The sequence below is a fragment of the Bubalus kerabau genome, chromosome 1 (assembly GCF_029407905.1).
Source record: "Bubalus kerabau isolate K-KA32 ecotype Philippines breed swamp buffalo chromosome 1, PCC_UOA_SB_1v2, whole genome shotgun sequence".
Classification (NCBI taxonomy): Eukaryota; Metazoa; Chordata; class Mammalia; order Artiodactyla; family Bovidae; genus Bubalus; species Bubalus kerabau.
This window is the reverse complement of record NC_073624.1, coordinates 261,812,846-261,834,322: the sequence shown is the minus strand read 5'-3', so window position 1 is coordinate 261,834,322 and position 21,477 is coordinate 261,812,846. Positions and strand designations below refer to the sequence as shown.

At 37.1% G+C, this 21,477-nt stretch overlaps 1 long non-coding RNA gene across 21 annotated transcripts in view; it reads left to right on the top strand.

Moving 5' to 3' along the window:
* LOC129639491 (uncharacterized) overlaps positions 1-21,477 on the top strand; it is a 347,939-nt gene that overhangs the window by 86,142 nt on the left and 240,320 nt on the right. Inside the window, exons 7-8 of one of the 21 annotated variants that reach the window (XR_008708467.1) lie at positions 13,107-13,258; positions 13,370-13,446. The exons of 19 other annotated variants lie outside the window; for them this stretch is intronic. This is a non-coding gene — a long non-coding RNA (uncharacterized LOC129639491). The remainder of the gene's footprint in view (positions 1-13,106; positions 13,259-13,369; positions 13,447-21,477) is intronic. One more of the 21 variants, XR_008708458.1, reaches the window with a different exon arrangement.

The window sequence follows — 21,477 nt, the reverse complement described above, 5'->3', positions numbered from 1 at the left end:
TGGACTGCAGCCTACCAGGCTCCTCCGTTCATGGGATTTTCCAGGCAAGAGTACTGGAGTGGGGTGCCATTGCCTTGTCCGTTAGAGGTATTAGTTATTATTATTTCTGTTCATGTTGTACAATATTTATCAGATATCTTTCTACTGGAACATTATAATATTGATATAGCATTGAATTTATAATAATTTTTCTTTGTAGAAAATGCTTTTGGACTTTTCTTAAAATAAAAGCATGTTCTTGGCAGAAAGAATAATGCTATTTCTCCCTATTTGTCCCCAAATGGTAACTCCTAGGCAGCTTCTACAAGCTCCAGTGGCATAGGTTGTTAAGTGGAGGAAGAAAAAAGACTCAGGGAGGATATAGAGTGGAGATTCCATATGTTCCCAACATTGGAGAAAAGTACATTTCCAGTGGCCATAGTGAGGGTAAGATATTACTTATGGCAGTTGTGAAGTAGTCCATATATTTCATTGATGACATGATATAACACATAATAATAAAGTGTTAGTTATCATTATTATATTTGAGGTGTAAAATTATGTCAAAGCAACATTTCTTCTGAAATGATGTAAAGGATGCTTGTCAAGTCAAGATTCAACACTTGAATATTCAGTAGTTCCCATTATAGGCAGTAGCAATTTAGTTATAGAGGCTAGCTTTTCATTTATAAACTATGTGTAAAACACCAGGCTGTCACTGAATAGGGCCATTTGAGAGCAAGCTATTTTAGTACTTTTATAAAAAAGTAAATTTTATTCCTTAAAAAGGGAGTTTTTCTGATTTCTCACATGTCTTTCTCTATACTGAGGACATTTAGGATTACTTCACATAAACTTGGATAGTTAATAAGATCTAGTAAGATCAAACCAATACAGACTTTTATTCGTCTTTTTTCTGTCTCACCTTAAACATGCCAGAGGTATAAGAATATAGCCAGTTATTCCCCAAACTAGCTTCCTTTCTCTGTCTCTTCCCTATATGCATCCAAATGCAGAGGACTCCCAGGGGAAAAGTGAACCATGAGAAGGAGGCAGCCTGGTTCCCTAAATCACCATGTGATAGCTCTTTAGCCAAACACTGACTTTGAGCTGTTATGTCAACAGCAAAGAGACAGCTTGCCCATTAAGCCATTTGAGATTTTTGGATTGTATGTGTTAGCTATTGGAGTAACTTGATTAATATAACCACACATACTTCAGAAACCCCAGGAAATGCCATTCTCTCAAGAGATAAGCTTAATATGTATTTTTTTAAAGTCACTTAAAATTTGCATCTTTCCCTCCAAAGAATTTCTCCCCTTAGTTGTCTGTTTCTTTTAATAGTATCACTATATCATTGGCTCTGTCTTGTCCCTCATATGTAATTAGTTGCCATTTCCCGTAAAGTCTGAAGTCTCAATGATCCTTATACCTAGCCCTTCTTCTGCAAATATAGCTGAAGAATAATATATATCTTCAGCCTTTTTCTTTGATCATTAAGCAATTCAACTACAATGTATTTTGTTCTCAATATGTGCTTAGTATCATGCTAGGGATTATATCAGACTCCAGCCAGGAGAAAAAAAAAAAACAGCTCCCAGTAATGTAAACAGGGAAAACTCAATATCAATGGTTAACTAGCAAAAAACAAACAAAACAAAACACATACACACACACAAATCAAAACGTCTCTAAGGCTAGAGAAAAAGCATGTGCAGAAAGCAACTACTTTATCTAGGTATAAAAGAGGGTGAACAAGAGGGAACTAATAACTTAGAAGAATAATTCTTCTAAATGCAGAGATTTAGAGCTCCTGGGAGGAAGCATGATTGCCACGGAAACACACAGCCTGCCAGTGCTTAGGAAATCTGCAGAAGTGAGAAGTGGGTCCAGTTGTTCCTAAGAATCACCCATATGAGTGTTGAGAAATTTGCTTAAGGGTGGTATGGGATATACCTCGTACTTAGTGTCGCCTTGAGTGAGTGAAAAACTTGCTGGAAGAAGCAGTCAGGCCAGAGAGAGTCCCGGCAAAAGGTTTATCAGGAGGGTGTGACTGGGCTGGTCCCTAAGAAAGGTCTGGTTTTTACTTGTACTTGTTCTTCTTGTGCCTTCTCTTAATAAAGCTTTGTTTCATGTCAGATGGCAAAGAAGAAACATTTACAAAGTCCAGCCATAGTATTGCCAAGCAAGGCAAAGAAAAATGGATTTGGAGCTAAGAAGCGTTACTGTGATAACTTGTACAGGGCCTACTCAGAAAAATGACCAAGTCCCCATATTTCATTAGTTCATGAAATACTTGTACTGAGATAAAAAGTAAATGTAGTAAATGCTAAGGGGTGTGTGTGTGTGTGTGTGTGTGCTCACTCAGTCACGTCTGACTCTTTGCAGCCCCATTGACTGTGGCCCACCAGGCCCCTCTGTCTGTGGACTTTTCCAGGCAAGAATACTGGAGCAGGCTGCCATTTCCTTGGAGAAGGCAATGGCACCCCACTCCAGTACACTTGCCTGGAAAATCCCATGGACGGAGGAGCCTGCTGGGCCGCAGTCCATGGGGTCGCTAAGAGTCGGACTAGACCGAGCGACTTCACTTTCAGTTTTCACTTTTATGCATTGGAGAAGGAAATGGCAACCCACTCCAGTGTTCTTGCCTGGAGAATCCCAGGGACGGGGGAGCCTGGTGGGCTGCCGTCTATGGGGTCACACAGAGTCGGACACGACTGAAGCGACTTAGCAGCAGCAGCAGCAGCCATTTCCTACTCCAGGAGATCTTCCCAGCCCAGAGATCGAAACCATGTCTTTTGCGTCTCCTGCATTGGCAGCCAAATTCTTCATCACTGTACCACCTGGCTAAGATAGGGGTATATAAAATGTTCCTGGGAACACAGAGAAGGTCACTTAATCAATCATAAGGAATTGGAAGAATGATGATGAAAGAGTTGATGCTTTGGCTGAGTTTCAAAGAATGAGTAGGTATTAGCTAGCTGGGGTGTGGGTGAAGAGGAGAGAACTTTTCAGATAGAGTAAAAAAGCAAGGGTAAAGGCTAAAAGTGAGCTAGAGCATTACTTATATGATGAATTATAAATTATATAAATTGTAAATTATGACAAAATATGACCTATTTCTTGGTAAGTATAGGTTAGGTCACTTTGGGTTTTTTTTTTTTGTTTTTTTTTTTTGATGTTTTCTGAGATACTTGAGTTTTATCCTGAAGTTATTGGAGAGTAACTGATGGATTAGAAAGAATTGATGGGGGTAGAGCTGGGGTCAAGATCGGAATCAAAATACAAAAGTTCCATTGGCAGGGTGAACCTGATGTAAGTTCTATAAGGACTGATATCTCTATTCACTGGTGAAGCCCAAGGCCTATAATAGTGTCTGGGACATAGCCACATCTCAAAAACTATTTGCTAAATAAATGAATGAATGAGAGAGTGATAGTTCATTTTAAAGATGGTAGCTAATTTGACTTGAGTGAGAAGTAACTGAGTATTAAAGTTTAGGTGCGAAGTGAATAAAAGTCTTTAGCTCAAGAATGTTCTGTGAAGAAATTTGGCTTTGGGAACTGTCAAGATACAGGTTGTTGTTCAGTCATGCAGTTATCTGATTGTTTACAATCCCATCGACTGCAGCACGCCAGGCTTCCCTGTCCTCCACCATCCAAAAAATACAGGTAGGATTTGAAATTCTGAGGCTAGATAAAATCATTTAGGGAAAGTGTAATGGGGTACTAAGAAAAGAAGAAACGACAGAATTTAGGAAACATTAATTATTGTAGGAGTAGAGAAAAAGAAGCTGGAAATAAGAGTGAAATAGCTAAAGATTTTTGGACACGATTTTGAGAGAGAGATAGTTTGAAGAAGAAAAGAGACAAGGAAGATCAAGAAAGAAGCAGGAGGCAATAGTTTCAAATGCAGAGCAAGAGTCAAATAACATAAAAAATAATGTTAATATCTTTAATCTGACTTTCTTTCCCTAAACCTATAAGATTTCTCTCTGTTGAGCCTTCCTAAAGTCTAGTTCTAATCATGTAACTCTTTCTCTAAAAGCTGCCACTGATTTCTCATTGCCCTCAAGTCAATTTCAAGAACAATATATGAGGCCCAACCCTCAGGACAGGTGTGACGCCTATTTTGAACCCCTCGGCATTTCACTGGGACTTATCACATTCAGCATTCTTATTAACATATGTGTACTTTTCACATCTATAATCATTCTCAATGGGACTGTAAGTTTTCTGAGAACAGGAATCGTGTCTTACTCATGTTTCTGCAGATGCAGTGTGATGCTTAATCTTTTAAAAGTAAAATGCATTAAGCATTCACCGTATTCTGAACACTGAACTAGATTGCCTCTCCTTATTATATTATTAGCATTAAAGCTTATAAGTTAGGTATAATATTACCATTTTGTCTGCTTAGTGGACTTAAAATTCCTCTTCAGATTACTATCATGTAGAAAACTGTGATTTCAAACCAGGATGGTATGATGGATAAGACAGTGAAATGCTTTCTTTCCACACTGCACTGCATTGTAGATGGAAGCACACCAACAAATATTTATTTAATTAAATTGCTTTGAGTTGAAATCGACCTTGGAAATGGTTTTCAATTGTATTAGTAGAGCTCTTTGCTTTATCTTATTGCCTATTATTTTAATTTTATGATTTGGATAATGACATTGAAAGCAGAGGCGGGGGACAGAAAGATAACAAGTCATGGATGACAGGATTAAGATTTTGAATGATACTGACAGGTTGAAATGATGGGTTCAAGTACATGAGTTGAAATTCAACAGGAAGGATTCTGGAGGATGCATTGGTGTCAGGGAGGCACAGAGGTGAAAGAGCAGTTAGGATGGTTTTAAGCGGTCCAGGAGAAAAGAAATGAGGACTTGAACTCTGTTAATGGGAATGGATGTGAGTGACACGGAGCATTTAGAATCTACATACCTTGACAAGTGAATGGATGCATGAATGAGGAAGAAAAATTCAAATAGGACTTTAAATATTTGAGCCTGAGTAACCCAGGAGGGGTGAAGACATTGGCAGAGACAGAAAGGTCAGAAGAAGGAACTGGATTGGGGGTGGAAGGAGAGGAAGCAAGTGATTTCGACTTCAGGTAGTCATAAACCATTTTGTTTTTGAACTTTGAAACACTGTTGATTCATCTTAACTCTTTATTTTAGGCAAGGTATGGTAGCTATCCCTGAGTTTGAAAGCTACCCAGTATTGAGCAAATACTTTGTGTCAGGAACAAAGCAGTGTGTTGTATGTGGATCATCTTCCTTACTTGTCTTAACTTGCCTTGAAAGTCCATTACAGCTGCAGAGACTGAAGCTGGCAACTAGAAAAGACAACTTAAAATAACCAGAGACATTTCTTCAAGACATGCCAAAAAATATGTGGAAATCACTAAGGTTCATATTAAATTCATTATTAAAGCTTACATTAAATAAAGCTAATTCATTTTGTAACATTTCCACCTAATAGGAACCATTAAGTAAGCCTGATTTTCACTTCACTGGACTTGTGTGACTTTGTTTCCCATTTTGTTCTAACTTTGGCATTTATTCCTGGGCTGAATTTATCTATTCTTGACTTCCTTACTTAGAATGAGCTCTAGCATCTGAACTAAAATGCTGAGTTTGATCTATCTGCCCACCCTTAGCTGGCCTTATCCCAGTTCAGTTCAGTTCAGTTCAGTCGCTTAGTCGTGTCCGACTCTTTGCGACCCCATGAATCACAGCACACCAGGCCTCCCTGTCCATCACCATCTCCCGGAGTTCACTCAGACTCACGTCTATTGAGTCAGTGATGCCATCCAGCCATCTCATCCTCTGTCGTCCCCTTTTCCTCTTGCCCCCAATCCCTCCCAGCATCAGAGTCTTTTCCAATGAATCAACTCTTTGCATGAGGTGGCCAAAGTACTGGAGTTTCAGCTTTAGCATCAGTCCTTCCAAAGAAATCCCAGGGCTGATCTCCTTCAGAATGGACTGGGTGGATCTCCTTGCAGTCCAAGGGACTCTCAAGAGTCTTCTCCAGCACCACAGGCAAAGGCATCAATTCTTCGGCGCTCATCTTTCTTCACACTCCAACTCTCACATCCATACATGACCACTGGAGAAACCATAGCCTTGATCAGACGGACCTTTGTTGGCAAAGTAATGTCTCTGCTTTCCAATATGCTATCTAGGTTGGTCATAACTTTCCTTCCAAGGAGTAAGCGTCTTTTAATTTCATGGCTGCAGTCACCATCTGCAGTGATTTTGGAGCCCAGAAAAATAAAGTCTGACACTGTTTCCACTGCTTCCCCATCTATTTCCCATGAAGTGATGGGACCTGATGCCATGATCTTCGTTTTCTGAATGTTGAGCTTTAAGCCAACTTTTTCACTCTCCTCTTTCACCTTCATCAAGAGGCTTTTCAGTTCTTCTTCACTTTCTGCCATAAGGGTGGTGTCATCTGCATATCTGAGGTGATTGATATTTCTCCCGGCAATCTTGATTCCAGCTTGTGCTTCTTCCAGCCCAGAGTTTCTCATGATGTACTCTGCATAGAAGTTAAATAAGTAGGGTGACAATATACAGCCTTGACGTACTCCTTTTCCTATTTGGAACCAGTCTGTTGTTCCATGTCCAGTTCTAACTGTTGCTTCCTGATCTGCATACAGATTTCTCAAGAGGCAGGTCGGTCTTGTATTCCCATCTCTTTCAGAATTTTCCACAGTTTATTGTGATCCACACAGTCAAAGGCTTTGGCATAGTCAATAAAGCAGAAATAGATGTTTTTCTGGAACTCTCTTGCTTTTTCCATGATCCAGTGGATGTTGGCAATTAGGTCTCTGGTTCCTCTGCCTTTTCTAAAACCAGCTTGAACATCAGGAAGTTCACGGTTCACATATTGCTGAAGCCTGGCTTGGAGAATTTTGAGCATTACTTTACTAGCGTGTGAGATGAGTGCAATTGTGCAGTAGTTTGAGCATTCTTTGGCATTGCCTTTCTTTGGGATTGGAATGAAAACTGACTTTTTCCAGTCCTGTGGCCACTGCTGAGTTTTCCAAATTTGCTGGCAAATCGAGTGCAGCACTTTCACAGCATCATCTTTCAGGATTTGAAATAGCTCAACTGGAATTCCATCACCTCCACTAGCTTTGTTCATAGTGATGATTTCTAAGGCCCACTTGACTTCACATTCCAGGATGTCTGGCTCTAGGTGAGTGATCACACCATCGTGATTATCTGGGTGGTGAAGCTCTTTTTTGTACAGTTCTTCTGTGTATTCTTGCCACCTCTTCTTAATATCTTCTGCTTCTGTTAGGTCCGTATCATTTCTGTCCTTTATTGAGCCCATCTTTGCATGAAATATTCCCTTGGTATCTCTAATTTTCTTGAAGAGATCTCTAGTCTTTCCCATTCTGTTGTTTTCCTCTATTTCTTTGCATTGATCACTGAGGAAGGCTTTCTTATCTCTTCTTGCTATTCTTTGGAACTCTGCATTCAGATGCTTATACCACCCCTGTGCAAAAATAAGCTTGGCTATCATTTGACAGATATGTTTTCTGGAAACTCTCAGACTCTCCTTGGATTATTGTTTGAACTTCTTCAGAAAGGTTGAATGGGTGTTTCATGAGAGAATAAAAGGAAAGATATTCCAGATAACAGAAACAGTATGTGCAAAGCACAATACAGGAAAATTGTGCAGGAAACAAAACAAAACAAAACCAGACAAAGGTAACTGTCTTTGTGGCACCTTTTATACTCTTCGTATGAGTCTTCACCTTTGAGGTTGAAAATGAAGACCAAATGATGACAAATTCTATGTTTCAGTTTCATCTCCCCAGACCAAGTGGTTCTCCCTTTTTGCTCAATTTTGCATATCATGCATAACTTAACTTTCCGTTTTCTAGTTTTGTCCATAAAACTTCACCTCATTTTTAACTTTCTCCTTTCTCTTTCTCTTCTTCTGAAAACCTCAATGGTTTTGGTCATAGAAGTCTATGATATTTTTAATTTGTAAATGTTAGGTCATCCAAACAAACTATATAGTTTCTTGAGATGTTCCCTGTTTGTTTCTTCCCTGATTTTTTCTTTTTGTTTTGCTTAATTTTGCTGCACTTAAAAATTTCTTTTGTAGAGTTGAAGAATGGCATTTTAGGTACCAGATCATGCCTACACTTTTGCCAATATTTTATTTTATACATGGCTTTCCTAAAAATCTAAAATATGTGTCTGTCTAAGAATTTTCAGTAAACAATTTTTACAGTTTTATGAACTCCTAGATGACATATGGCTGGTGTTTGATGCCACATTTTATAATTTTATTACCTTAATTAAGAAAAGAGTTAAGAACAGCACCTGGATATGAGGAGCACTTATTAGATCTTAGCTACTATTAGTACTATTTTGAGTACTTATAAAAAATTACTCTCCATTGTTCCAAATAACAGTTTCCATTAAAATAATTTATAGTAAGTAATTGTAAATCTAGTTACAGATGTAGATATGGAGGTAGAAACAGATGAAGTGACTTGCCAAAGATTAAACAACTAGAAAGGGGTGAAGTTGAATTCTGTATCTGTGCTCTTAACCTATTGTGGTTTGAATGCAGGGCTAAAAGAAGCCTGGAATCTGCAATAATTTGTGATATTGCTACATTAACCCTGGATTTTGTTACACTGACCTCTGAATTTTTCAGGAAAAAAGTCATGTGCAGTAAACCAGTTCATTTGGGCTTTCTGTTGCACACTGCTAGACTTAATTCCAACTATGCTGCTCCTGCTAAGTCACTTCAGTCACGTCCAACTCTTTGTGACCCTATTGACTGTAGCCCACCAGGCTCCTCTGTCCATGGGATTTTCTAGGCAAGAATACTGGAGTGGGTTGCCATGCCCTCCTCCAAATCTTCCTGACCCAGGGATCAAACCCACATCTCTTGCGTCTCCTGCATTGGTAGGTGGTTTCTTTACCACTGGCACCCCCTGGAAAGCCCAGTTTCAACTACATGCTATCTTAATTTATTCCAAGGTCACTACTACTTTCAGATCATTGTGCAATTCTTCCTTATAAATCCAATCAATTTCAGAGTTACAATTCTTATTGCTCCTTATATGTTCTGTGAGAAAAATTATCAGCAACAATAGTCAAGAATTTTACATTCACAGGAAGTTTAAGTTTAATGGAGTTGGTGACCCACAGATAATTAACTAGGTGAAGGCCCCACAGCTACCATCAGTATCTCCCCTCAAACCTGTATCATTTATTTCCTGTATTAGGAGATCATCATTCACACACTTAGACCTTCAGTGGTGCACTTCTACCAGGCCAGCGCTAGAATCTCTCTTTTTATTTTCAACCGGCCTCAAGCATGCTTCTCTCTTCATGACCTTCTCTCTTCCATGATCATAAATTTTAATAGAAATACATATCTTTGTATATAATAGTACTAGATTATGCCCAATGCCTCTTGTTGCTAAATCCATGATTTTAAGAACAAAAATTTTTAAAGAACTGGTGGACCTCTTTTGTGCTTCCCAGGTGGCTTAGAGGTAAAGAACCTGCCTGCCAATGCAGGAGATGTAAGAAGTGCAGGTTCAATCCCTGAGGAGGGAAGATCCCCTGGAGGAGGGCATGGCAGCCCACTCCAATATTCTTGCTTGGAGAATCCCATGGACAGAGGAGCCTGGTGGGTTACATCCATGGGGTCACAAAGAGTCAGACACAACTGAAGTGACTTAGCAGCAGCAGCACCCACAGACCTCTTTCATTTGACACAGACATTTATTTCACCAATTCTTCTGGGGCTGTCTAATAGAATATGGTAGGAGTCAAGTTTTGCTTTTCAATATTAGCTCTCCAGATCAGATCAGTCTAATTGTTAATTGTTTAGTATGACATATCATAAGTAAAAACTAGGATGAAATAATGAAGAAATTAGTAAAGTTTAACAAATTTAGACGTACAGTTGACTCTAATAACGGAGAAGGCAATGGCACCCCATTCCAGTACTCTTGCCTGGAAAATCCCATGGGTGGAGGAGCCTGGTAGGCTGCAGTCCATGGGGTTGCTAAGAGTCAGACACGACTGAGCGACTTCACTTTCACTTTTCACTTTCATGCACTGGAGAAGGAAATGGCAACCCACTCCAGTGTTCTTGCCTGGAGAATCCCAGGGACGGGGAGCCTGGTGGGCTGCCGTCTATGGGGTCGCACAGAGTTGGACACAACTGAAGTGACTTAGCAGTTAGCAGACTCTAATAAAATATTTTCTATTTGTTTTATCTGGCACTGCTATTAGACAATATTTGCTGTAGTATAGAAATTCATCCATAGCTCTTAACATTTTATGTAATTTCAATGACCTGGCTAGATATGGGAATTAACATTAACAAATTTTAATAATTTGTTTTTTAAATCAATTTTGGTTTTATTTACTCTCCTGAAAACTGGGCACTAGGAAACAACAACTAGAAATTTACTGGAAACTAGAACTAGGAAATCCATAATCACTGCTTGAGCATGAGGAGGAAAATGAAGAATTACATGGTGTAAAGTTTAGGCTAGAATAACCAGATAGAATGTCTTTGAAAACTGCTCCATCTCTTGGTATTTCATTGTAAGCAGACGACCACAAGGATGATTTGATTGAAACTAGAATCTTCTCAGATATACTCTGAGGTGTAACACTAACACACTAAAATATATATATCACAGAACATCCTTTGCCTTTCAAACTTAACGGCTGTCATAACGACCATCTGCTGACTGTAGGTTTCGAGCGTCCAGTGACCTCTGACATTTATGACAAATTATGTACCAAAGTGCTAGGGACACCTTGTTAAAATGAAGCCAGAGGCCCTCAAGTTCTCAACCCCTCTTGTCTTTAAAAGCATGAGTTAAATGGTGGCAAGAGGCAGCTTGGACAGAAAACAGGCATGGCAAGAGCTAAAATCATGAAATCCTAATCTTCTACCCTTTGACTTGTGCAGTAGCTTCACCACAATGTGCTTTCAACCATTAAACTACCTTAACCTTAGGAAGTGCCAAACCAGTTAAAATTGACTGAAAATTTGCACATCACCACACACGATTTGTTTGATTCATATTTGAAAATTGCACGGAGGACTGTCACCGACTATCGTGTTTTAACCAACTAAATATGTTTCTCAGTCACCTCTGGTGCACAGTAAAATGGATGTCATGTAAAAAGCATTGTGAAGAACAATTTTCAAAGTCACAAAGTTCGTCTATCTGCAAACACAGTAGCACTAGTTGAATTAAGCAGAGCACACTATGTTGTAAAGTTCTTTAAAAGGTATATGAAAATAAACTTCACTTTTTGATCCCAATTCCAGAGATACATGCTAATTTTACTTATATGGGGTAAAACAAGGTTAGTAACTATTTATTATAAAAATCTCTATGTCTAAGCTCTAGTAAACAGTAGCTATTTTACTACTATTGTCATAAAGTCATGAAAGTAATATACAAAAATAAGAAGAAATGCAATTTATTTATAGAAAAGCAATGCAAGCATATTTGTGGCCTTGTGACACAAGGTAATGGTCTGAGGACAAGACTTACTTTAATTTAACCTAGTTATTGTTAAGCTTTTTGAGGTAAACTGTACAAAATGAATGTATATAACAATACATAATGGGATGTCATAGGAATGTTGACTTACTGTGAAATATTCAGACATTTCTCAAGCAAACCTTTAGGAAAATGGGACTCAGTGTTAAATTTATCAGCTGTGTTCTTTTGACTGATTAATATAAAACAGACTGTGTGCTCTTTGGCATTAAAAAAATAGAAACTGATAAAGAAAACTACAGAAAGTGAAAGCTTATACTAATGATGTAAAAATCTATACTGTACCCTAAAGCTTATCTAAAAAGCAGTTTATCTATTTTTTATAAAAAAAAATGAGTATATTTTCACAACTTTGTTTTATTGGAGATGTTACAGTTTTGAAACTTATTGTAGGTAAAGTGCTGATTTGTCCAAAGGAGAATTTATGACCTCTAGAAAACTAACTTATGATGAAATGTAATTTTTTGTGTATGGCATTAGAAGGTTTTCATTTAATATGTTTGAAATTCCAAATTGGATTATTTCATAAAGAAAATGAATTCTAGAAATATACAATCACCATGGTTTGTCTGCATTTTAGAAACTGTGTCAGGCAATTGTTTCTCTTACTTTTGGTCTTGACTACTTTCAAAGGACTTGGGCCACAGATATAGATATTGCACCATTCTCTCCTGTTAGATAATTATAAATCATGGTTTCCTATATAAAATATGCACATAATATCACTTCATGGCAAATATATGGGGAAACAATGGAAACAGTGAGAATTAAAAGACACTTGTTCCTTGGGAGAAAAGCTATGACCAATCTAGACAGCATATTAAAAAGCAGAAACATTCCTTTGCCAACAAAGGTCCATTTAGTCAAAGTTACTGTTTATCTAGTAGTCATGTATAGATGTGAGAGTTGAACTATATAGAAAGCTGAGCACCAAAGAATTGATGCTTTTGAATTGTTTTGTTGGAGAAGACTCTTAAGAGTCCCTTGGACTGCAAGGAAATCAAACCAGTCTATCCTAAAGGAAATCATTCCTGAATATTCATTGGAAGGACTGATGCTGAAACTCCAATACTTTGGCCACCTGATGCAAAGAGCTGACTCATTGGAAAAGACCCTGATGCTGAGAAAGATGAAGGCAGGAGGAGAAGGGGATGACAGAGGATGAGATGGTTGGATGGCATCACCGACTGGATGGACATGGGTTTAAGCAAGCTCCGGAAGATGGTGAGGAACAGGGAGGCCTGGCATGCTGCAGTCCATGGGGTCACAAAAGTTGGACATAACTGAGCAGCTGAGCTGAAATATATTAATATGTCTACATATATATATATATATGTGTATATATATGTATATATATATACACACACATTGTATTTATAACTTTATTAACTTTCATTTGAATATTTTAGTTAGCTTTTCAGAGACAAAATTTGGTCTTAATCAAAGTTTGAATGTGTTTCTAGTTCCTTTCTGCCTTTGCATTTCAGGAGATTCTTTCACCCTCATCCAGTGCCTTTGCTTGTCTTTTTTGCCCCCACAAGGACCCCAGTTTCTCTTCTACCCACACTTCTCCTCGAAAGTGGCAGCCATGTTGTGGTCCCTAGAATATGGCAGAAATTAGATTTCTCTTCTGATAATTAACAAAATGGTACCAATGAACACAGTATTACTGGAAGATTTTTTTCTTTGAAAGGTAAGATCCAGAACCTTAGAGATCAAATTACCCAATGATTTTTTCTTATAAATAGATTTTAAATTAATTTTTAAAATTAATTAATGGAACTCCTTTTATGTTTCCATCCAGTCCCATCACTTCATGGCAAATAGATGGAGAAACAGTATCAGACTTTACTTTCTTGGGCTCCAAAATCACTGCAGATGGTGAGTGTAGCCGTGAAATTAAAAGACGCTTGCTCCTTGGAAGAAAAACTATGACCAACCTAGAAAGCACATTAAAAAGCTGTCTTTTTAATGTTAAAAAGAGACATTACTTTGCCAACAAAGGCCCACCTGGTCAAAGCTATAGTTTTTCCAGTAGTCATGTATGGATGTGAGAGTTGGACTATAAGGAAAGCTGAGCAGCGAAGAACAGATGCTTCTGAATTGTGATGTTGAAAAAGACTCTTGAGAGTCCCTTGGACAGCAAGGAGATCAAACTAGTCAATCCTAATGGAAATCAGTCCTGAGTATTCATTGGAAGGACTGATGCTGAAACTGAAACTCCAATACTTTGGTCACCTGATGCAAAGAACTGATTCATTGAAAAAAGACTCTGATGCTGGGAAAGATTGAAGGCAGGAGGAGAAGGGGATGACAGAGGATGAGATGGTTGGATGGCATCATCGACTCAATAGACATGAGTCTCAGCAAGCTCTGGGAGTTGGTGACAGACAGGGAAGCCTGGTGTACTGCAGTCCATGGGGTCACAAAGAGTTGGACGTGACTGAATGACTGAACTGAACTGACTGGAGATATTTCTGTGAAGATATCACTTCTTTGAAGTGGAAGTGAGAGGCCAAGAGCCCTAATTGGTCATCTTGACTTTCTCCTCCCAAATTTCTCTGGAGTTTTTTTTTTTTTTTAATTTTATTTTATTTTTAAACTTTACATAACTGTATTAGTTTTGCCAAATATCAAAATGAATCCGCCACAGGTATACATGTGTTCCCTCTGGAGTTTACTGTGGCTTGTAAAGAACTCCATGAGTAGAGTTTGAAAAGTCTTACATAATCCGACTACACAGACACAAAACTAAGTCCAAGAAAAGTGAAGTGGCTCTAGCTTTATGTCTGAAATGTCCTTCCTTAATCAATGTCTATTTAAAAACCCTTTTCATGGGACTACTACTCTGTCATGACCTAACTGACATCTCCCAGAAAAGATCATCATATGCTAATTCTTTTTTTCACCAAGCTCTTTGTCTTTAAATTATACTCTATTGCAATCCTTTGTGTAGTCCATGGTAGCAGAGACAACTTAACTCATTTTTATCTCTAGTACCTACCAGTCAGTGTCTGACCATAGTAATTACTGGTTTAATGTTAACAGAAATCAATGTTTTCTTTAGAGTTGACAGGAGTTATTCTATGGTTTTATACTAGCAGAAAAAATAAAAAGCTAAGCTAGTGCGACCAGTTCTCCAATTGCTATAGCAAGACTTAATCTACTATGTGATTTTGAGACTCTTTTCTAATAAGAATGTGTATTAAGACTTCGGTCTCACTATTCAACTCAAAACAAATGAAAATCATAAGAATTTTAGACATAAAATAAAATACAATTGTTATGCTAAGGCAGTTTTTTGTATCATGCTTTGTAGCTAAATTTGTCTAACATTTCTGATTGCCACAATTACCTTTTGCCACTGCATTTATACTTTCTGCATGCATTCATACATGGTTTCCTATTTCCTGATCTTCATCTTGGCTGGTGGGTGAAGATGTTTGCCTTCTCCTCACTTGCTGCAATAGGCTGCTTCTCATTTCGCAGCAAGTACGTCTCTTCCACCCATACTCAGGACTTTCACTCTGTATCCATTAACTCAGTATCATGGAGAAGAAATTGTGATGTTCTAGGATGGTCTGAAATGGAATGGTTTACTATAAAGCATAAATATTCATTGTTCATGGGTTCTAATAGAAGGTAGAGTGTCTGTTTTCTAGATGTTCAGGAATAAATTTACTTGTCAAGCCATAGATCAAACACCTATTCCCATTTAAATATACCAAAAATACTCACATTTACATCCTGAACCTCTGCGGTCTCTGGTTAAAACAGATAAAATCTGTTATCCTCATGTAACATTCTGCACTTGTTCCTAATCAGATGCCTCCTCACCTACTCAAAGACATCGCCCCAGCAATTCTCCCTGTTTCCTGCATCTTCCTTTTCTTTCCAGTGTACAAACACAATATAGCATTCTCCACTTTTACAACAAATCCCTCTCTTGAGCTCTCTCACTGATTATCACTGTCTACTTACCACCCTGGCACTTTTCTCCTATGCCTTACAGCAAAACTCCCAGAAATAGATTCTATATGCATCTCAATTTCCTCCCTTTCTTTCCTCCTATTTTCTCTTGAATCAATGCCAGTCAGTCTTTTTGTTATTCTGAAATTCAAAATTATCTTGCCAAAGGATAGGAGACAGGGGCATTTATAATCCTGAGTCCTGTCTTCTCATTACTGAGAATTGCCTGTGGGGTCCTTGATTCCATACACTACCACAAGGGCTGAGTGAGTTTTTTCATTTTGGAAAAAAAAAAAAAAAGTCTTGAGGCAGTGAAGCAGGAAAACTTGGGAGTTTGTTAGCATGGACTGAAACCATCTACCCTAGTTTCAGCAGAGCCTAGGGACTGGCCAAGGGCACATGGTCCACAGGACACACAAAATGTCTGCTTTGATCTTTTCCCTGTTTGTTCCATGTATTCTCTTTTTAGGAATCCTCCTCATTTTCCTAACCTTTAAATTACTCCCCAGCACTTTCTCTTTTTTAAGCTATGTTTTCTTCTTATCTGGGCATACGTGGTCCAATTATTTTGAAATCATGTGTGTAATGTTTAAATTTTTATTTACCTTTTTCCTAAATTCTAGACCAATACATGAGGTATCTTCACAATACCTCTCCCTGAATGTTAGTTCAAAACCAAACTCTTGACCTAGATTTACCACGAAACTGAGTAATTCTCCTCTGAGGAATCTACCCACAAGAAATAAAGACATAGTTTTTATAAACCTTGTGTGTGAATATTCAAAACTGCATTATTTTTTATTAAAAAATCCAACTGGTAACATATCTATTTAATCAAATGCTATTCAGCAATTAAAAGCGGTAAAGTATTGATACGTGCTTTAACATGGATGAATCTCAAAACATAGCACTAAATAAAATGAAACAGACTCAAAAACCTGAATATTGTGTGATTCTGTTTATATGGAATATCCAGAATAGGCAAACCTACCAAAGTAGAAAGTAATTTTTACCACATTCAGACTAAGAATGTTCTAATCATAGGGTCTTTGAGTTTGCTTTCCCTGGACCTAGAAAACTTTTCTTCCAAATATATTGTTCATTTCATTTCATTTAGCTTTTGCCCAAATGACAGATGTTCATAGGGGCCTTTTCTGATCAACCAAACCAAGCTCTTGCAATCCACCATTCTCAGTTCTCATTTGGCTTTACTTAATTTTTTAGCTCTTATCACAAATGGGCATAAACTGTGTTTGTTTTGTCTATATCTATCAACAAAGTAGAGACAGGGAATTCATCTCTTGACATGTCTGTGTGCAAAGGGACTAGAATAGCACTTGGCAGATACTAAGTGATCAAGAAATTCAGTCATCCATCCATCTGTCAATCAATTTGCTCATTCTTCGATTCAACATTTTTCCCTTTAAAGATTCTAGATCTAAATCACATGTAGGGATGCTGTCAATGTATCAAATAGTGTATTTTTAGAAGGCAAGTGGAAAAAGAGAAGCCAGGGTATGGTAAAGTTAACAGAGACAAATTGACAGACAGAAATAGATATGTGTCTGTAGACTAATAATAGCAGGATAAGTTGGATAGAAGCGTAGTTGCTGCCTGCGTGTCCCTGAGTGACAAGCCCACCCACCGCACTGGAGTTCAGGAGAAAGGTTAAGTCGAGAGACAGGACTTGGGACTCATCTGCCTAGGGGTGATAGTTAAAACTGATGTATCCTTAGTTCCTGTCAGCAGCTGCTCCTACACACTCGGGAACTCTCCATTAACATTTAAACTGACTGTCAAGTCCATAATTTTGTCCTTTCTCGTCCATCAGTTGCCTTCTTCCTTTTAAAATGTTGAGGTCCTCCCTGTCCACTGGTACATTTTCCACTGCCAACCACCAGTTCTCCAGTATTTTCTATTTTCAAAAAGATTTCACTTTATTATCTAGCCTGACTCCATCTTATTTTTCCTCCTTTCGTCTCCTTCCTTAGTGTATTATTTCATTTCAGCCATCTTCAATGGGAGAACTCTTGACTGCCTTCTGTGGTCAAATTCACCTTTCTTCACTTCTGATTAGTTGCCTTCATGTCTCAATGTCTAATAACCTGCTCAGTGGGGAGCATGATTTCCCTGCAATAGAATTTTGCTAGAATTGAACTTCTGTTTCTTTAAAACTACTTAGAGTTTGTACTTGCTTGAAAAAGCTTGAACCTGAAAGACTGTAAGCAAGCTGAAAAACATTATTTATAGGACTTTATAAAAAATAAGAAAGTACAGGTAATTGTGGACATGGACTCAAATTCATCTTTTAATAAATGAATATGTTTTGAATCTTAACTCTCTAAAAGAAACAAGGTTCAATGTAACTGAATGTCTATTGAATTTATAGTCTTATTGAAATAAGAAAAGAAAACTTCAGAGTTGGAAGAGTGGTCATGAAAAGATAAGGAGTAGGTTATAACTTAATAAAAAATTAAAGATAAGTCATGGAGAATTAAGAGAAAAGGAAAAATGTCCATTCAGGAGAGGTAAGAATAATCAGAGAAATGTAGCAGAGATAAAAGTTCTGTATTTCTCATTGTAGAAGTGTGCTCTTACCAAAGCATGACAGTTTTAAATTATAATAAAAGGAAAAAATACATAGAAAACCCTATGTTCCAATTTTTAAAAACATATAAGTAGTATAGAATATTAATTTCATTCATGTGAGAAAAAAAAGCATTTCAAATAATTGTCACAATGTGAAATATCACTTATATAACTGTCTAGACTTTTGGTAAATGCTTTTGATATGTACCCAAGAATATCTAAACAACTCATGTAAAGTTAGGAAGAAAATCATCAGGAATAACAACTCATGCTTTATGATAAGGTTAGTATAGAATTTCTCCATCTTTGGCAGCAAATAATCAACATGATTTGGATATTGACTAGATCACATAGTGGATATTAAAACAAGTTCTCAGTGAATCCCTAAGCTGATGCTCTTTCTAATGTAGTATATTGCCTCCCTCTATATTTGAATCGAAATGAGAATATACTTACATGTTTAGTTGTCTTTATATCTCAAAATATAGCCTGTGATTATACTTCAAATCCACTATAGGTTGCTGGTGTTAATTGGGCTAAAATTTCTGAATTTGTGCATCTGCAGTTAAAAGGCAAATATTGGGGAAATGATCAAATAGGCTTATCTTTGGATATCAAATTTACTAGCCCAAAGTAATCTAGAAGATCAATATCTATCAAGGACAAAAAGAAAGAAGAAAGGTGGAAGAAAAGGTCTGGAGTATTGGTTCTCCCTGGAAAGCAAAGCTCAAAAAGGACTCCCTCCTGCCAGGGCTCTTTGTATGGTTGGTGATGGGGAGGAGAGGGCATTGAGATCCTTAGCCAAAGAAACAGAGACCAAAATGGGAAAGGAAGTGTGAACCCATCAAAAGAAAATTTCTTGAATTGATTACAGTGTCTTAAATTTGGTGCTTTATGCTGCTGCTTTATACTAGGGCATTAAACCAAAATTTAACTCTTTATATATATTAGCATACTTCATTGGTTCAAACATGCATATGTTTTCACATTTTAAACTCTGTGAAATCAGAATGTGTATTGCATTTTATGTAATAAGAGAGCATTGCATCTTAGTTAATTGGCAGCATTTTTATTTCTTAGTAGTGGTGTATCTTACGATTGATGGTATATTAGATTTAATGAAGGATCATAAGTGAGGTTCATGTGAAATGTGTATGAATCTATTCTTAGGTCTTCCACTGATGCTCAGCATCACTTCCACTGCAAATCCTATTCTGATCTAAATTTTATTAGTCTTTATTACAAGACTAATATCTTATAAATGTATCATTCAAGCTCCTTATCTGTTCTATTCCTCTATGAAGATGATGTGATGTTAATTGAGAAAAAGAGTTTAAGTATTCCATTTATATGAGCAGTATATATAAAAGCTATGAAATCTTCATGGCATTTAAAATAGAATTTTTAAAATCTCACAGGATTCAGAATACTTTTACTTTTTAATGAATTTTCAAATTTTGCAAGATGTTTGATTTTTGGAACCTTCTATAGTCTAAAGAAATATTTTAACTAAGTAGTTGCTCTGAGATATAAGGACTGAGTTCAATCTAAAAGGAAGTCTTCTGTCTAATAAATTAAGTGCTGGTTAAACCCTGAAAGCAAAAGCTCTGAGCTGTATGTTTCTAGCTGGATTCTCAGTTTTTGTTTTGTTTTTTAATAAGGCATAGTTTCCCATGCAGTAACATATGGTTTTAATATTTGAGCATTCTCAGCCATTTTCCCCATATGTTTGTTGTAATTGACTAACCACACATGGCCAAATTCTGCCCTTAGATGAGCACAGAGAACACTCTCTGGGGTCGAGGAAAATAAGCACATTTCATACAGCAACCTATGGTCCTCAAACCAGGCTCCTATCAGTCTTTGCACAATAATGAATAGTGCAAATGAATGATTATTAATGCATTTTAGAAGTGACTCTGAATGCAGAAGCTCCCTTGCTCTGAAAATCTCTGAGACGAGCTGTTTGACAAAGGAGTTGTTGAAAGACTTGGGAAAAGCTGTGTGCAATGATGCACGTGCTTTGAGTTGGGGGATGGGGAGCATCAAAAGGATTAGTAATGTGACATGTCAGAATTACCCAAGGCATGTTTCACTTATTCATTCCACAATTTAGCACTCATCTAGGCACTAAGTATACATTGTTCTCAGGGAGTTCCCATTCTAGGAGCATAGTACCTACAATAAACAAGCAAATTAATAAGTCAGGGAGTTATATAAGTACAATAAAAATGATAAAACTGAATAATATTAGAGTGGTGGGTATAGTTTTACAAGGGTGTTTAGAGAAAGTCTTCTCTTGGAAGAAGTGATATTTGACCTGAGGCCACACTGAAGAGAAGGAGGCAACCATGTGAAATCTGCAGTGGAAATAAAGATACAATAGACAAGAGCCTTGGCAGGCTCTAAGACTTGTACAACCTCATGGTTCTGGAGGGAGGTGGGATGGGAAGTATGGGCAAGGACCAGACCATGCTGGTTCAGGTAGACCACAGAAAGTTTTGTGAATATTAGTTTAAGCACACTGGAGTGTTTTAAGCAAAAGAGTGAAGCAAATTGATTTATTTATACATATATATTTAAATATCCTATTAGATTTGCTTTGCCATCAAATGACCACCACAAAAGTAACTATTTATGCAGCAGTGGAAAATATAGAGAATTCAACCATTTGGTAGGAATGACATTTATAATATTGGCAGGGATATCTCAAGACATTAAAAATCTGAGACATGATTTTGGTTTTCTCTAATATAGTGATTTCAATAGACATAAGGTCCTTGAATTCTCACATACAATCTAAGAAGAAATCTTCCTGTGAGCTTTAAAGGGAAAGTAAAACAGAATGATCCACATGCGAACCTCACACAATTAATATAAACATCTATGACAATAATTAGGAAAATTGAATGAAAGGTGTGATACTAAAGCTTTTTGATGGGTAAGGATTTTTGAAAAAAAATGATGTACCTGTGGCGGATTCATTTTGATATTTGGCAAAACTAATACAATTATGTAAAGTTTAAAAATAAAATAAAATTAAAAAAAAAAGAAAATTGAAGTTTGGCAGATACATATAAAATAAATTTTTCACTAACCCTGTGTAACTTCAACTTGGATCATTTTTTAATTCATTTTAAATGTGATGTACTGATACTTATATGTCAGTAATAAGGGTATTATAACTTTTGAATGATGTTTAATTTTCAAAATAGCAAAGGGAAAAATTTTAATATATGACAATGCAATTACCCAGCATCTGATCTTCCCTTTTTTGTTCTCTAAGATGATGACAAAGTAAAATCACAGAAAATAAAACTACATCTTTGGAAACAATTAACAAATGTTGTTCTG